General features: G+C 37.6%; 1 protein-coding gene and 1 pseudogene across 1 annotated transcript in view; one reads left to right on the forward strand and one right to left on the reverse strand.

The window, feature by feature from the left end:
* Positions 1–15,413, forward strand: part of COMMD1 (copper metabolism domain containing 1) — a 222,344-nt gene that overhangs the window by 107,902 nt on the left and 99,029 nt on the right. The window lies entirely within an intron of this gene.
* On the reverse strand, positions 6,385–6,980 carry LOC139436799 (heme-binding protein 2 pseudogene; annotated as a pseudogene).

Raw genomic sequence — 15,413 nt, forward strand, 5'->3', positions numbered from 1 at the left:
ATAGATTTGTTGTGAAGCTAATATAGAGAGTTCCTATGTATCCTGTACCCAGTTTTCCCTGTTATTGGTATGGTAGATTTCCTACAATTAATGAAGCAATATTGATAAATTATTATTAACTGAAATCCATATTTTATCCACATCCTTAGTTTTTACTTCATGTATTTTTTCTGCTCCCAGAAGCCCATCCACAATATCACATTGTATTTAGTTGTCGTGTCTCCTTAGATGCCCTTTGCCTGTAACAATTTCTCAGACTTCCCTTATTTTTTAACAGTCTTGAAGAGTACTGTTTACGTATTTCATAGAATGTCCCTCACGTTTATCTTATGATTAGAATGGGGTTGGGCCCAGATGGTAAACTTAGCAAAGATTTCAAGTCAGCTATTATGCATGTGTTAAAGAACTAAAGGAAATCATGCTTAAAGAAAAGTATGATTAAAATATCTCACCAAACAGAGAATATTAATGAAGAGATAGAAATTATTAAGAAGAATCAAGTGGAATTCTGGAGTTGAAAGTTACAAGAACTGAAATGAAAAATTCACTAAGGGGCTTATCAGCAGATTTGAACTGGCAGAAGAAATAATCAGTAAACATAAATATAGATCAATATGCTTTTGAAGACCTGACAGAAAAAAAGAATGAAGAAAAATGAACAGAACTTCAGAGAAATGTGGGACTCCTTTAGGTGGAGTAGCAAATGTGTAACGGGAGTCCTAGAAGAAAGAGAAAAAATTTCAAAGAAATAATGTCTGAAAGCTCCCCAAATTTGATGATAAACATGAATTTCAGTAAATCCAAGTAGGATAAACATAACATGATTCACACCCAGGCATAAAATAGTCAAAATGTTGAAAGCAAAAAAAGTGAAAATCTTGAAAGAAGCAAGAGAAAAATCATTCATCACATATAAGGGAATTATCACAAATATGAACAACTGACTTATCAACAGAAACAATGGAGGCCAGAAGGCAGTGGGATGGTATAATCAAAGTGCCGAAAGTAACAGACTGTTAAAAAAGAATGTCATATACAGTAAGCCCATCTTTTAAAAATGAAGGTACAATAAATATATTCCCAGATAAACAAAAGGTGAGAGAATTTGTTGCTAGCTGACCTGTTTTATAAGAAATACTAAAGGAATCTCATCAGGGTGAAATAAATACCACACAGTAATTTGAATACATATAAACAGAAAACAGAACACTGGTAAAGGTAATTACAAAAGAGAGTATAATAGCATATTTCTTCTTTCTTCTCTTAACAGATTTCAAAACAATTGCCTTTAACAATATGTATATGTTTGTATATTGTATCTATTACATATAGAAATGTGTCATATTTGACCATAATAACACAAAGGAGATGGCAACAAAGTTATAATGGAATAAGTAGATGGCACCAACTGGTGGCTCAAATCAATAGGAAAAATGAAGAAGACCAGAAAGGGTAAATAATAGATTAATATAGAAAACCCTATAAAAATATACTTGCTCCCCTTTTTTTTAAATCAGCTTCTTTAGAAAACATAAGATTTAAAGTGATAACTATAGCAATGTATTGTTGCATTTGTAACATATATAAACATAATATGTATAGCAGTAGTAGCACAAATAAGGTGGGAGAGAGAATAGACCTACACGAGTAACATTTCTGTATTTAACAGGAATTAATTTAATATAAGTATGAAATAGATTGTAATAAGTTTTATACTGTAAGCTTTAGAGCAATCACTAAAAATAGCCTTAAAAAGTTAAAGTTAAAAAAGCTTTAAGGAGGGAAAGTGGCTGTGGCTCAATCAGATGAGATCCCGCCTACCATATGGGAGGCCCTCGATTCACGTCCCGGGGCCGTCTTGTAAAGGCAGGCTTGCCCGCAGGCGCAGTGAAGAGCTGACTCAGCAAGGTGACACAATAAAAAGGAGGGAGACAAGCAAGAACACAGAAAGAGCCCACAGTGAATGGACACAGAGAGCAGACAGCAAGCAAGCTGCAAGGGGGGAGGGGAAATGAAATAAATAAAAATACAGACACAGAAGAACATACAGTGAATGGACACAGAGAGCAGACAGCACACAAAAAAAGCCACGGGGGGGGGGCGGATAAAAAAAACTTAAAAGAAATTAAAATACTACATTAGGAAATAATGCAAAAGATGGTGATAAAGACTGACTAGAGGAAGAAAAAAGACATGAGACATATAGAAAACAAACACCAAATTGGCAGGTGTACATCCAACCACTTAATAGCATTAATTGTGAATGCATTAAACAATCCAATCAAAAGGCAGAGGTTGTCAGACTGGATAAAAAATCAATGTACAATAATATGTTGTCTGTAGACTCAAATGTCCAAATAGGGTGAAAGCAAAAGGATGGAAACAATCCAAACAACAATCCTAAAAGAACTAGTCTATATTACTAGAGATAAAGGGGGAAGTTTGTAATGCTAAAAGAGTCATCCATCAGGAATATTTACAATTATGAACATACATGTTTCTAACAGAATCCCTAAAGGATATGAAGCTAAAACTGATGGAATTTAATGGAGAAATAGACAATTCAGCAATAATAGTGGAGAATTTAATATACTCCTTTCTCTAATGGATAGAAGATGATCAACAAAGAATTATAACACTTGAACAGTACTATAAATCAACTAGACATAATAGACATAGCATTCTCTTACCAACCGCAGTAGAATACATATTCTTTTTTTTTTTTTTTACTTTATTTCAACTTCAAAAAATAAAATAACAGACAAAATGCAGCTTAACAAACTATGGAAGCATTACTTTAAAAATCACAATTATTTTATTTAATCCTAAAACAAACTCAGTTGTTTCTCCAGTGTTTCAAAAGATGAATAAATGAGCACAAATTTGTTAAATGACATGACCAGGGTCTCTTTGGTTACATGTTACATAGAAAATATAGGGGATTCCCATATACTCTACCCCCTCCTCCTCCCCTTTTCCCCATTAACAACATTTTTCATTAGTGTGGTACATTTATTACAATTAATAAACACATACTGAAGCATTGCTACCAACCATGGTCTATAGTTTACATTATGGTTTACACTTTGTACCACACAATTTTATAGATTTCGACAACACGTATAATGGCCTGTATCCATTATTGCAATATCATGCAGAAAAATTCCAATGTTCCAATAATGGCCCATGTTATACCTACTCTTCTTTCTCCCTCCCCTCAGAAACTCTGGTGACCACTGCATTTATATCAGTGTTACAGGTTCTTCCATTTCTAGAATAATAATATGTCTACTTTAGTCTATAGTTACATTTCCCCCTTATGTTTGTTTATTCCTCAGTCTTGAGGATTTAGGTATGGTGATGCCCCCCTGTTTCTGATTGAGAGGGGGCTTAGATCCTATGGGGCAGATGGATAGAACTGTCTTGCTTGCAGTTGTAGATACTCTGCTTTTTGCCATGGGCGTTCTCCATCATCATTCTTTTGTTAGTTCTCCTGGGCGAGTCTGATGGTAGCTGCAATTATGCTGAGGTTCAGGGCTCAACTGGCATATGAACAACCAGAAGATTTAAGTGTCTGGGACACATATTTAACTGGTATAGTGCTAATTGTAGGTTCAAATAAAAGAACATAAGAACTATGTATAGGAAAATTATAAATGAGTCATTTACTTGACTTAGTCTATTAATGAGGTTATTTTATTTTTTAGATACTTTTAATAGTTTTTATTTATGTTGTGTTTATGTGAACATTTGCTTGACGAATGCTTTGTTTCAAGTTACTTAAGTTCATTTTATTTTGAGGTGCTGGTGTACTGATAACTGACTTTTTTATGATAGCACATTTTTAATTGTTGTACTATTAACTATAGCCCATTATTTAACTTAGGGTTCACTGTGTAGTATAGTTCCATGATTTTTAAAACAAATTTATTCTGTAACCCTATATACAGTCTAACATTTCCTCTTTTAATCACATTCAGGTATATATTCCAGTGCTGTTAATTACATTCACTGACAATTACTGAAAATTTTTGCCTATAGGCTGCTTTTATCTAATTGGTCTTTCTTGTCAGTGGCACTGTGGTTATCAGAAGAAAGAGGAAGTTGACTTCACCATCCAGTTTATGAGATAGTGGAAAAATATGGTTCACTCTCCAAAGGCAAGTTACTAGGGTTCTATTTAGCTACCATCTGGTTCCTTTATAATGATTCAAAACATAATTATAGAGATAAGATTCATATAATGAGGTACTGCTGGACAACCACTAAACCTAAGAATAGAAATGCTAATATTATGGGATGTATATATATTTTCAATTGAGTAGCCCAATCTGCTAGTTATACATTTTAGGCATGCTGCCAATTGGCACCAAGGTTATAAACCAAAGAAAATACAACAGGTTATGTGTATTCATAAAGTTCACAGATTTAGAGACATCTAATTTGACATTACTAAATTCTTTCTAATCTTGTCCTGACATGGATTTGTTTTTTTACCTCCCTTTAAAAAGTTTTTGTTACAGAAAAATTCAAACATATATAAAAGTAGAGATAAGACACTCATGAGCCCCTGTGTACCCAGTACCCAGACTCAATAGTCCCTAACGCATGACCCTTCTTATTTTACTTACAGCTTCCTGCCCCTGGATTATTTTGAAGCAAATTCTAAAAGTCATTAAATCTATAAAAACTTTGTTCTGTATCTCCACACATATAACCAAAATATCATTATCACATCTGAAAAAAATTAACAATAGTGTCTTAAAATTATCAACTATTTAGTTATTATTAATAGTTACTAACTATTTGGTTATTACCTTTTTTAAACAGTTGTTTTGTTTTTAAAGCCACATATTGCCTTTGGTAGATATGATTCTTAAGACTCTTTTACATCCTAGATACCTCTGTCATGTTTTTCTCCTTCGTAATATATTAGTTGAAGAATTGGGTCGTTTGTATTCTAGAGTTTCCCATGATCTGGATTTGCTGATTGCATACCCATGAAGTTCTTTAACATGTTTATCTGACCTCTGTATGTATTTCCAGTTAGATCTAGAGAAGGGTTTCTAAACCTCAGCATTGTTGATATTTTCTGCTGGATAATTTGTTGGGGTGGGGAGGACTCTCCTGTTCATTGGGGGGTATTTAGGTGTTTAGCAGCATCTTGGCCTCTGATCATTAGATGCCACTAGCACTGCAGCCTGTCCACCCCCAGTTATGACATTGCCAAATGTCCCCTGGGGGAAAACTGCTCCTATTGAGAACCACTAATCTAGGGGAGGCTTGATCAGATTTAGGTTCAGTTTCTTGACAGGAATCCCTCATATATGATGGTGGTGGTTTTTCCTTTTTCCTAGTACTACTTTTTCTCTATTTCCTTTGTCATATACATATTCTCTTAGTAGACTATATATTTAAAATATTTCTTAAAGCTTTATATTTAAAATTTAAAATTTATTTGAGTATATTAGATGGTAATATCCAAAATACATTAGTTATTTTGCCATTTATTTTGAGCTTTAGAAGGAACTATGTTTTACAATTTGATAAAGATATTAACGTACAGTGCACAAGTTGGCTGTGTGCCCTTTTTTGAAATTTTTACTTATGGCCTTCAGGTTTTAGATTTAGTTTTACAGTTTTTTTTTTTTAAGATTCTTATTTTATCCATTTTATTGATAGTATCTGGAGGGGTAACAGCCAAATGACACAAACCAAAAGGCAACCAATTGTGAGGACAGAAAGGAGCAGGAAGCAGTGTCCCATTTCTGGATCCTCACAGACAGATAACTAGAGTCATTCCCAATCTACATGTTTTGTTTTTTTTTTTAAAGATTTATTTATTTATTTAATTTCCCCCCCTCCCCTGGTTGTCTGTTCTCGGTGTCTATTTGCTGCGTCTTGTTTCTTTGTCCGCTCCTGTTGTCGTCAGCGGCATGGGAAGTGTGGGCTGCGCCATTCCTGGGCAGGCTGCTCTTTCTTTTCACGCTGGGCGGCTCTCCTTATGGGTGCACTCCTTGCGCGTGGGGCTCCCCCATGCGGGGGACACCCCTGCGTGGCATGGCACTCCTTGCGGGCATCAGCACTGCGCATGGGCCAGCTCCACATGGGTCAAGGAGGCCCGGGGTTTGAACCACAGACCTCCCATGTGGTAGACGGACGCCCCAACCACTGGGCCAAAGTCCGTTTCCCCCAATCTACATGTTGATAGATTATTGTCTCCGTGTTCTGACAGAACTTTGAGCATTAAAAAGGCACATTGGAAGTAAGCTCGGTACATAGGATTGCTCTCAGCTGGAAGATACTAAACACACACTTACATATGGGTTGTCTTGATGTCTGTTAAATACAAGCTTTGCCCCTGGCAGTGGGATTCTCATTTTCTTACTCATTTTCTTTGGCGTCTTCATTTTTCTGAATCAACTATACTTTATTATTTCTGTCAAGCAATTGGAAAGAACTATTGTAACCTGCAGTATAGTAAACCTTTTCATAGAAAACTTTGCCTTCTTCCCTCAAAATGCTGGCTAACGTTAGGAGTCGTTCTTGATTCTTTTGGGCATTCGAGAATCCATCGAAAGACCTGACAAACACGGTCATTTCAGCTCTGTCTTGAATGAAAACACCCGGCTCTACAGGCTTGGGTGGATCGGGTTGCTGTGCTGAGGGGAGGTACAGGGAAATGGTGACCGTGGACTGGCTGAAAGGGCCTGAGCCCGGCTCCAAGAAGCTTGTCACCGGGGCTGTCTTCTGTATTTTCATCTCTCTGTCGTTCTTGCCTGCAGTGTAGCCACTCAGTTTGGAGAAACTGACCTGGACTGCCGACTCCCAATCCATGGACTCCACCAAGGTCCTGATCCACTTGGCGGGTCCATAGCTGCGGATCTCGTAGCTGCGGGGCTGGGACCCGCGTGCTCCGGGGCCTCCCAGGCCGGCGTCTCCGGAACCACCCCGGGCTTGGGCTCAGCCACCTCGGCCATGGGCCAACACTGGGGACCCAGCTGGCAAGCTGCGTCTGGAAGGCTGCACCTGGCCGCCGCCCCAGTTTTACAGTTTTTTATGTGCAGGTGATTCTCTTGTTTTAGTATTATCTTTACAAAATACCAGTTACATGAAAAGGAAGAATACCTAGTATCACTCAATAGAATTCCAAATAGTTAAGAAAAGGGCAAATACAGACCAAGCATAGCTTTGAGGTTTTGTGAAACATTTTCTCTTTTCTTTATCTCCTAGCCATATTGGTTATTGCCTCGCTACTCTCTTTCAACCTTTTGCAATTGACCTTTGTCTCTTGACCTCTTAATTGACTGTTCCTTTTCACCTTTTATAGTAGATGAACATCCTTGCTTTAGTAAGAAAGCATCACATTCCCTTCACTTCTTTATCTGCCTCCTTTTGCCTTCATTTTTCTCTTAGAATCTCCTTTCCATCTGACCTTACACTTGCCAACCCCAGCTAAGATTGGGTTGCCTTTCTTTGGGGCTTCTGTTTTTACTTTCATCTGTAAATCTTCACAATGCTTTGACAAAATCAGCCCTAGCTTCAGTGAACCAGGCCTCTAAATGATACAAGACAAAGTATAATTAAATCCTAAATAAATGCTGTTGTATTTAATGAGTACTTTTTCTTTTAAAATTGGGTTTATCTGGAAACTCAGATGTATTCAGTAGATAATGTTTCATATGTGATCCTTTAAGCAACCTGCCTATATTGCTAAAGATCATGAAATTTTTTCTATCCCAATAATTGGCTTGACTGAAGAATGCTAAATAGTATCATTGGTAGGACACAAAAAATCACTAGTTGTCCCTAAATGTGTTTTACAGTAAAACTTGTTGGCAATTAAAATTGATTAACTTATCTGGTTTTTCATTTTACATTAAACTTGAAGAGCTAGGGTATCATTTTTCACTGAGCTCATCTTTTCTCTAGAGGCCTGTTGCCATTTATTTTATTGTTATTATTTTTTAATATAATAAACTTCATTTTTAAAGAGGTTTTATATTACAGAAAAGTCACTCAAAAGTATAAGGGATTCACATATACCTCTCTCCCCCTCTCCCATCTTCCCCTATTAATAACATCTTACAATTATGAGGTACATTTCTTTAAATTGATGAATAAATATTGAAGCATTGCTACAAATCAAGACCTATAGTTTACATTTAATTCCAATGCCCCAAGTTCGTCCTATTATTCCCTCCCCCTACCCTCAGAACTTCTGGTAACCACTGTCTTAATAACAATGTTACATATTCTTCCATTACTACCATATTAATAAGCTTACTTTGTCCATGGTTGCATTCCCCACTTAGTTTGTCCATTCTTCATCTTTGAGAATTTTGGAAAGGTGATGCCTGCTGTGCCTCAGATTGAGAGGTGGCTTAGATCTTATGGGGCAGATGAAAGGAACTGTTTTGCTTGCAATTATAGATACTCGCTGTTTTTGGGATGGCTGTGGTCCATCATCATCTGTTTGTTAGTTGTTCTGGGCAAGTCCGATAATCTAGAGAGTAGGTGTTGCCTGCAACTCTTCTGAAATTCAGGGCTCAGCTAGCATATAGCCATTACTTTAGACAAAATTTTGTTTGATGCTTATATTTATAGTGTCACATTTATATTGAACTTTGTTTTGAAGACCTTCAGTTGAATTATAAAAATGATTTTGCATTCTTAGGAAGACTAAGAAGTTGAACTTTAATGAATCATGAAAGAAAGGCTTGCATGGTGGGGTTCCAATGAACTTGACTCCTTTTATTTGTCTGCTGTAGATAGAAACTGAGTTGCTTTAGCTTCCTGTTAATTTGATTCTGAGCACATCTGCTGTCATACTGACAACAGCACTTAGTTGATTATTGCTTCTGTATAGCAGAGTTTTCTGTTACATTGGTCTAACTTTCCTTTATACTCTTCTGGCACTTCAGTATGTCTAATGCAGTCTAGCATTTAATTATATTTTCCTTTACAATTTACAAGTTTTCCCCATGCGGTCTACAGTTAAACTTAAAACTTTTTGAGTATAGGAACAGCTTGTTGTTTCTTATACCAAATCTATAGAAAATACTTAGAGTATGTTTGTGAGTGACTGACATATGATTAAGTCCAGAATGTGTGAATTTTGTGAATTTGTTCTTAGGAGGATTTACTACAGATCTGACTAGGCTAAAAACCACTGATTAATAGAATAAAATGTCATATATCAGCTTTTCAAAGACTGAAGCATATTCTTTGGAAATGAGAATTATTTACTTTGGTGGAAACTATTAGACTGATATGGACTTCTCCTTTGCTGCCCTTTTTCTATAAATTTAGCTTCTTTAAAACCGACACAAATAAAAGCACATTACTTTAAATCTTATATTTAGATTCCTGGGCCATTTAATGAGTCCTCTGCCTATGGCTGTTATTATTATTTTTAATGTACTACTACATCCTATTGTTTGTACTCACTGTCTGCACTCTCTGTGTCTGTTCGTCATGTGCTGTCTGTGTCTGCCCGTCTTTTTTCTTTAGGAGGCACTGGGAGCCGTACTTGGAAACTCCCATGTGGGAGGGAGGTGCCTAATCACTTGAACCACCTCTGCTCCTTGCTTGTTGTGTCTCTCATTGTATTTCCTCATCGTGTCATCTTGTTGCATCAGCTCACCATGCCAGCCCATCACATCAGGTCGCTGTCTTGCTCATCTTCTTTAGGAGGTACCAAGAGCTCCTGTGTGGTAGGTGGATGCCCAACTGGCAGTCACATCCACTTCCCATGGCTATTATTTTGAATTAGTTTTAAAAAGAAAAAAAAATGCATATTACAGGACCTAAAATACTTTCCTATTTCTTTGGGGACAAGAATATCTGCTATAAGGAACTGATGAGAAATGAATATGGAAGCCATAGTTCTAAGATTATTTCTACTAGTAGGGTTTTCTTTCATTATGTTTTTACTCACCTTTCTCCCAGTTAATGACAAGGGCAACTGTGTCATGCCTTTTTTTTAGAATGAAAATGTTGAATCTATGAGAGCTTAAGGAAGAAGGATCAGAAAAAGATTTTCTTTAAAAGTCACTTCTTAAAAAGAAGAGTCTTATGTAGTAGAAATTCAAATATTTATTGTTTGAATTGCCCTGCTCTCAAGTTACTACATTTAATTGTTAAATTTGAATCCTGGATTTTAGTTGGTGGGTATAATTAGATAGCACATTTGGAGAGAACCCATAAAAGGGTGTGTGACTGCCCACTTTGTTCTGTGCAGTTTGTGATGAAAAAAGAAAATATGTGAAAAGAGACTATGAATTCAAAACTTCAGCCTGTTCTGTTGGAAATGTCAGGTAGGAAACAGTGTATTTTAGTTTGGTACTTTTTTTTTTTTTTTTTTTTTTAAAGATTTATTTATTTATTTAATTTCCCCCCCTCCCCTGGTTGTCTGTTCTTGGTGTCTATTTGTTGCGTCTTGTTTCTTTGTCTGCTTTTGTTTCTTTGTCCGCTTCTGTTGTCGTCAGCGGCACGGGAAGTGTGGGCGGCGCCATTCCTGGGCAGGCTGCTCTTTGTTTTCACGCTGGGCGGCTCTCCTCACGGGCGCACTCCTTGCGCGTGGGGCTCCCCCACGCGGGGGACACCCTTGCGTGGCACGGCACTCCTTGCGCGCATCAGCCCTGCGCATGGCCAGCTCCACACGGGTCGAGGAGGCCCGGGGTTTGAACCGCGGACCTCCCATATGGTAGACGGACGCCCTAACCACTGGGCCAAAGTCCGTTTCCCTTTAGTTTGGTACTTTTAGTTTTTATTAATGATTATTCTCAAACTCTGTCAAAGAGTGGAGAATTTTTTATAAGGGTGCATGTCTACTAGAACTGAGCCTAGGTAGCCCCAGGATTGCTGCAGGACTGGTCTTTCTCTGACCAGTTTTTCTCTCTGTGTCTCTGTCTCTTTCCTCCCTCTGCTTTCTGCATAGTCACCTTCACTGTCTCTCTTCCACCATTTTCCTCTCCCTTTTTGACTAGCACCTTTTGCTTTTTCCATCATAGCTGTGGTATGTGTAATGCTCATGGTTTTCCCATCCCTTCTCTTCATCGTGACCTTTTAGTTTTACCTCTCAGTGATAACTAACAAACTCTCAGTACTGAACTTCACAACTTCCCCTTTTGTAATCAGATCATATCTGCCTTGACCAGGAAGTTGTTATAGCATAGTATACAATATGTAGCAATTGCAGTATAATAACCAGTCACCATGTATATATTCCGTGTAACACTGGTAACGTTTATTCAATATATGAAATAAAGTGCCTTTTTTTTTTAAAGATACATAAATCACAAAAAATGTTACATTAAAAAATATGAGAGCGAAGTGGATTTGGCTCAACTGATAGAGCATCTGCCTACCACATGGGAGGTCCAGGGTTCAAACCCAGGGCCTCCTGATCCATGTGGTGAGCTGGCCCACGTGCAGTGCTGATGTGTGCAAGGAGTGCCGTGCCACACAGGGGTGTCCCCCACGTAGGGGAGCCCCATGTGCAAGGAGTGTGCCCCGTAAGGAGAGCTGTCCCATGCAAAAAAAGCACAGCCTGCCCAGGAGTGGCACCGCACACATGGAGAGCTGACACAGCAAGATGATGCAACAAAAAGAGACCCAGATTCTTGGTGCAACTGACAAGAATCCAAGCAGACACAGAAGAACACACATAGTGAATGGACAGAGAGAGCAGACATGAGGGGGCAGGGGGGAGGGGAGGGGAGAGAAAAAAATAAAAAATAAATCTTTAAAAAATTATATATATATATGTTTATATATATATATATATATGAGAGGTTCCCATATACCCCACATCCCCACTCCTCCCACATCAACAACTTCTTTCATCATTTTGGCACATTCATTGCATTTGGTGAATACATTTTGGAGCACTGCTGCACTGCATGGATTATAGTTTATATTGTAGTTTACACTCTCCCCCAGTACGTTCAGTGGGTTATGGCAGGATATATAATGTCCAGCATCTATCCCTGCAGTATCATTTAGGATAACTCCAGGTCCTGAAAATGCCTCCACATCACATCTCTTCTTCCCTCTCCCTGCCCTCAGCAATTGCCATGGCCACTTTCTCTACATCAATGCTATAGTTTCTTCCATTACTAGTCACAATAGTTCTATAGTAGAATACCAGTAAGTCCACTCTAATCCATATTTTATTGCTCCATCCTGTGGACCCTGGAATAGTGATGTCCACTCCCCCTCTATATCGAGAGGGGGCTTAGATCCCACATGGTTGATGGATGTGATTCTCAGTTGTAGGCACTCTCGGTTTCCTGGTGTGGTGGTTGACCATCTTCACCTCCTTGTTAGCTGACCTAGGTAAGTCCAAGGAACTGGAGAGTTGGAGTTGCAACTCTGCTGAGGCTCAGGGACCAGCTTGCACATGGCCAGTCCAGAGATTCAGGTCTTCTGAGTATACAGCAACCCCAGCGCCAACCACAGGTTCAGTAAAAACGACAGAAGAGGCATGTGTAGAAAGATCACATCTGAGTCCAACTCCATCACACTCAGGAACAGAAATTACAAAGTAGGGCCTACTGACAAGGTACTGAACTCCAGAGCCATCTGCCATGACCAGAGAACCTATGTGTCTCCATGGCCTTCAGGAGCACTAGTTTTGGGGTTGCATCTGCTTTGGCTGTCTCTGGGATCCTGCTGAGGCGTGAATAAGTGCAACCCCTCTGATGACCTCCCAACTCTTTTTTGAAGACTCTTAGCCATATAAATTCATTTGTCTTTACCATTTTCCCCTTTTATTCAAGGTCTTTTTCTAGTTGAATCACCTGTTAGTGATTGGTAGTAATCCCTCGGCGCCAGGGAGGCTCATCCCTGGGAGTCATGTCCCATGCTGGGAGGAAGGTAATGCATTTACATGCTGAGTTTGACTTAGAGAGTGGTCACATTTGAGCAACATGGAGGCTCTCAGGAGGTAATTCTTAGGCACCCTGCAGCACTAGGCCTCGTTCATATTTCAGTCACACAGGCTCATAAGCATAGTCATCAGTATCAAGTGTTCATCATTGGACCATCCTTCTTTGCTGGTCTTTGCCCTTGCATTTGGGGGATTGTTGCTGTTCCATTGGGGAATGTGACAGAGCTCCCTTGGCTAGGAACTCAGTACTCCCTCAGTTGTTGTTTGTAACTGTAACTACTATGAAAATACCCAACGAATATCTGAACATTTTTATATACCCTATATACATGCCTTGGATAACTCCCTCCCAATCATGTGTCCCCCATCAATAACATTCCACACCAGTGTTCCTCCCTTGCCATAGTTGAAACCCTCTGTGGTCCAAAACTTCTTAAAAAATGAAGCCTATTATATTGCCAAATTCAGTTAATAGGAAAATGAAATAGTAATGATAGGTTTAAAGATTAGAAATAGAATACATACTAATTTAGAAAAAATAAAGTAAAAATAAATTGGGGTATTAAAAAATTAAAAATATAAAACTTTGTTTTTTACATTTTGCCTTTCATCACTGTAATAGGTGTTGTCCTGTATGTACAGCGGCAAGGCAATTTCTTTCATTTCTTCCTCATTGTCTACATCCTTTTTTTTTCAAAAATTTTTAATTTTGTCTTCAAAAAAGTTTTAGATCACAGTAAAGTCATATATACAATATAGGGGACTCCCATATATCCAACATCAAACCCTTTTCCCCCTTCTCCAGCAGTAATCTTTTTACATGTTCATGTTGTATTTGCTGCAGCTGATGTATAGCTACCAAACATGGTTCTATTTTGGTTAGATTATGGTTTATATTTTAGATTGTACAAATTTCTAATTTCTAAAAAAAAAAAAAGAATTCTGTCAAAATGAAAAAATAAATACTATAGGATAGTAAAAAAAAACAAAAAGGAAATAAACAATGAGCAGGGAGGGAACTCGTGTAATCACAAGGGTCTTTATAAAGAAAGAGAGGCATAGATCACAATTTGTACTTTGTGTGATTTGAATTCTTTTAAATTTTTTTCATTGGTTTACATTCAGTAAAATGGGTTCCATGTTCTCTTGTAAAAATGTTTATTCTGCTGTTGGTTGGAGTATTCTATAAATGTCAGTGAGGTTAAAAAAAAACCAATTACATAAAAACGCAAAAGATCTCATCCTATGTTTTTGAATGCTAGACTTTTTTACCCTCAGTTTAGTCACATACTAACAAAGAAAACTAAGTGATACTGGAGGTTGTTAGCACATGAGGCCCACATCACATGCCTCATCATTATCATCCTTGTTCTCAAAATAGCTAAAAACTGTTATAGAGTGCCTGTTTGGTGTAGGACATTATAATTTAACATGTTTAATTTTTTCACTTCCTTCAGTGAAGCATGCAGGAAGGTTAGAAGTTAATCTCAGTATATGCTTTAGGTAAAAATTTGTATTAGACTGTTTGCAAGTCCAAGCCATTACAGCACAAATCTCTACAGGAAAGGTCTTTGGACAGAGTGGAATAGGTGAGGTGTTCACTCCATATTTGAAAAATTGGATCATTTTATATACTTATACGTCCAAAAAAAGAGAAGCCATCTTATTTAATGCTTTCTCTAAATGTTTTCCCAAATTATTCCCCCATTCTCATTTTCATAAATATTTGTAATATTAGATTTATGCAACACAACTGAAAAATTGCTCAGGCTACTGAAATAAGTTGTTGAATTTGTGCTAAAATTTACACAGTCAAGAAGGATACAAAATTACCTTCCAGTTTGAAATCCCTTTCTGAAAACCATGTAGTCTTTAATTTATTATGTGTTATGATTTGAGGATGTATTTTTGGGTACAATAGTTGATTTATTGGATGGAATGTGTTTGGTAATAACTAGGTAGTGGGGCTGAGAATGGCTTCTCTGAATTTGGTGCAGGTTTGTTTGTTTGTTTTTTAATCATGTATGTGATTTACACATTGATACCGGCACTAATTTTCCTGATGGTTCTCATAGATGTATCCTCTTATTGTTTGCTGCTTTTTTACATAAACTATCACTGTTCTCTACCCTGCTTCTCTTCTGAATTTAATCTATATTTTCAAAGATAAGTTTGAGGTTTGACTCCTATTTGGCACCTGGGATTAATAAACGTGGTCTGTTAGTTGATAACTGCTGAAATTCTGGAAAGTTTGTGGTAATATTTTTTTAAATAATTTTTTATTTTATGAGACTTGTGTATGACTCTGACTAGTTTTTTTTTTTGCAGAAGAGCATAAAGTGATTTACCCAGGTGAGTTGGCTGGAAGTTTATGCTGTACTTTGTACTCAAATACCTTTACTTATTGCTATAAATCAGGTGTTGCTGCCTCTGCTTCTGCTTTAGATGTCAGCCCATCAAGAGCATGTACTGTGCCCCATGTACATTTCAGCAACCACTTAGCAACCTGGAAATAATC

This window comes from Dasypus novemcinctus, chromosome 17 (genome assembly GCF_030445035.2).
Source record: "Dasypus novemcinctus isolate mDasNov1 chromosome 17, mDasNov1.1.hap2, whole genome shotgun sequence".
Classification (NCBI taxonomy): Eukaryota; Metazoa; Chordata; class Mammalia; order Cingulata; family Dasypodidae; genus Dasypus; species Dasypus novemcinctus.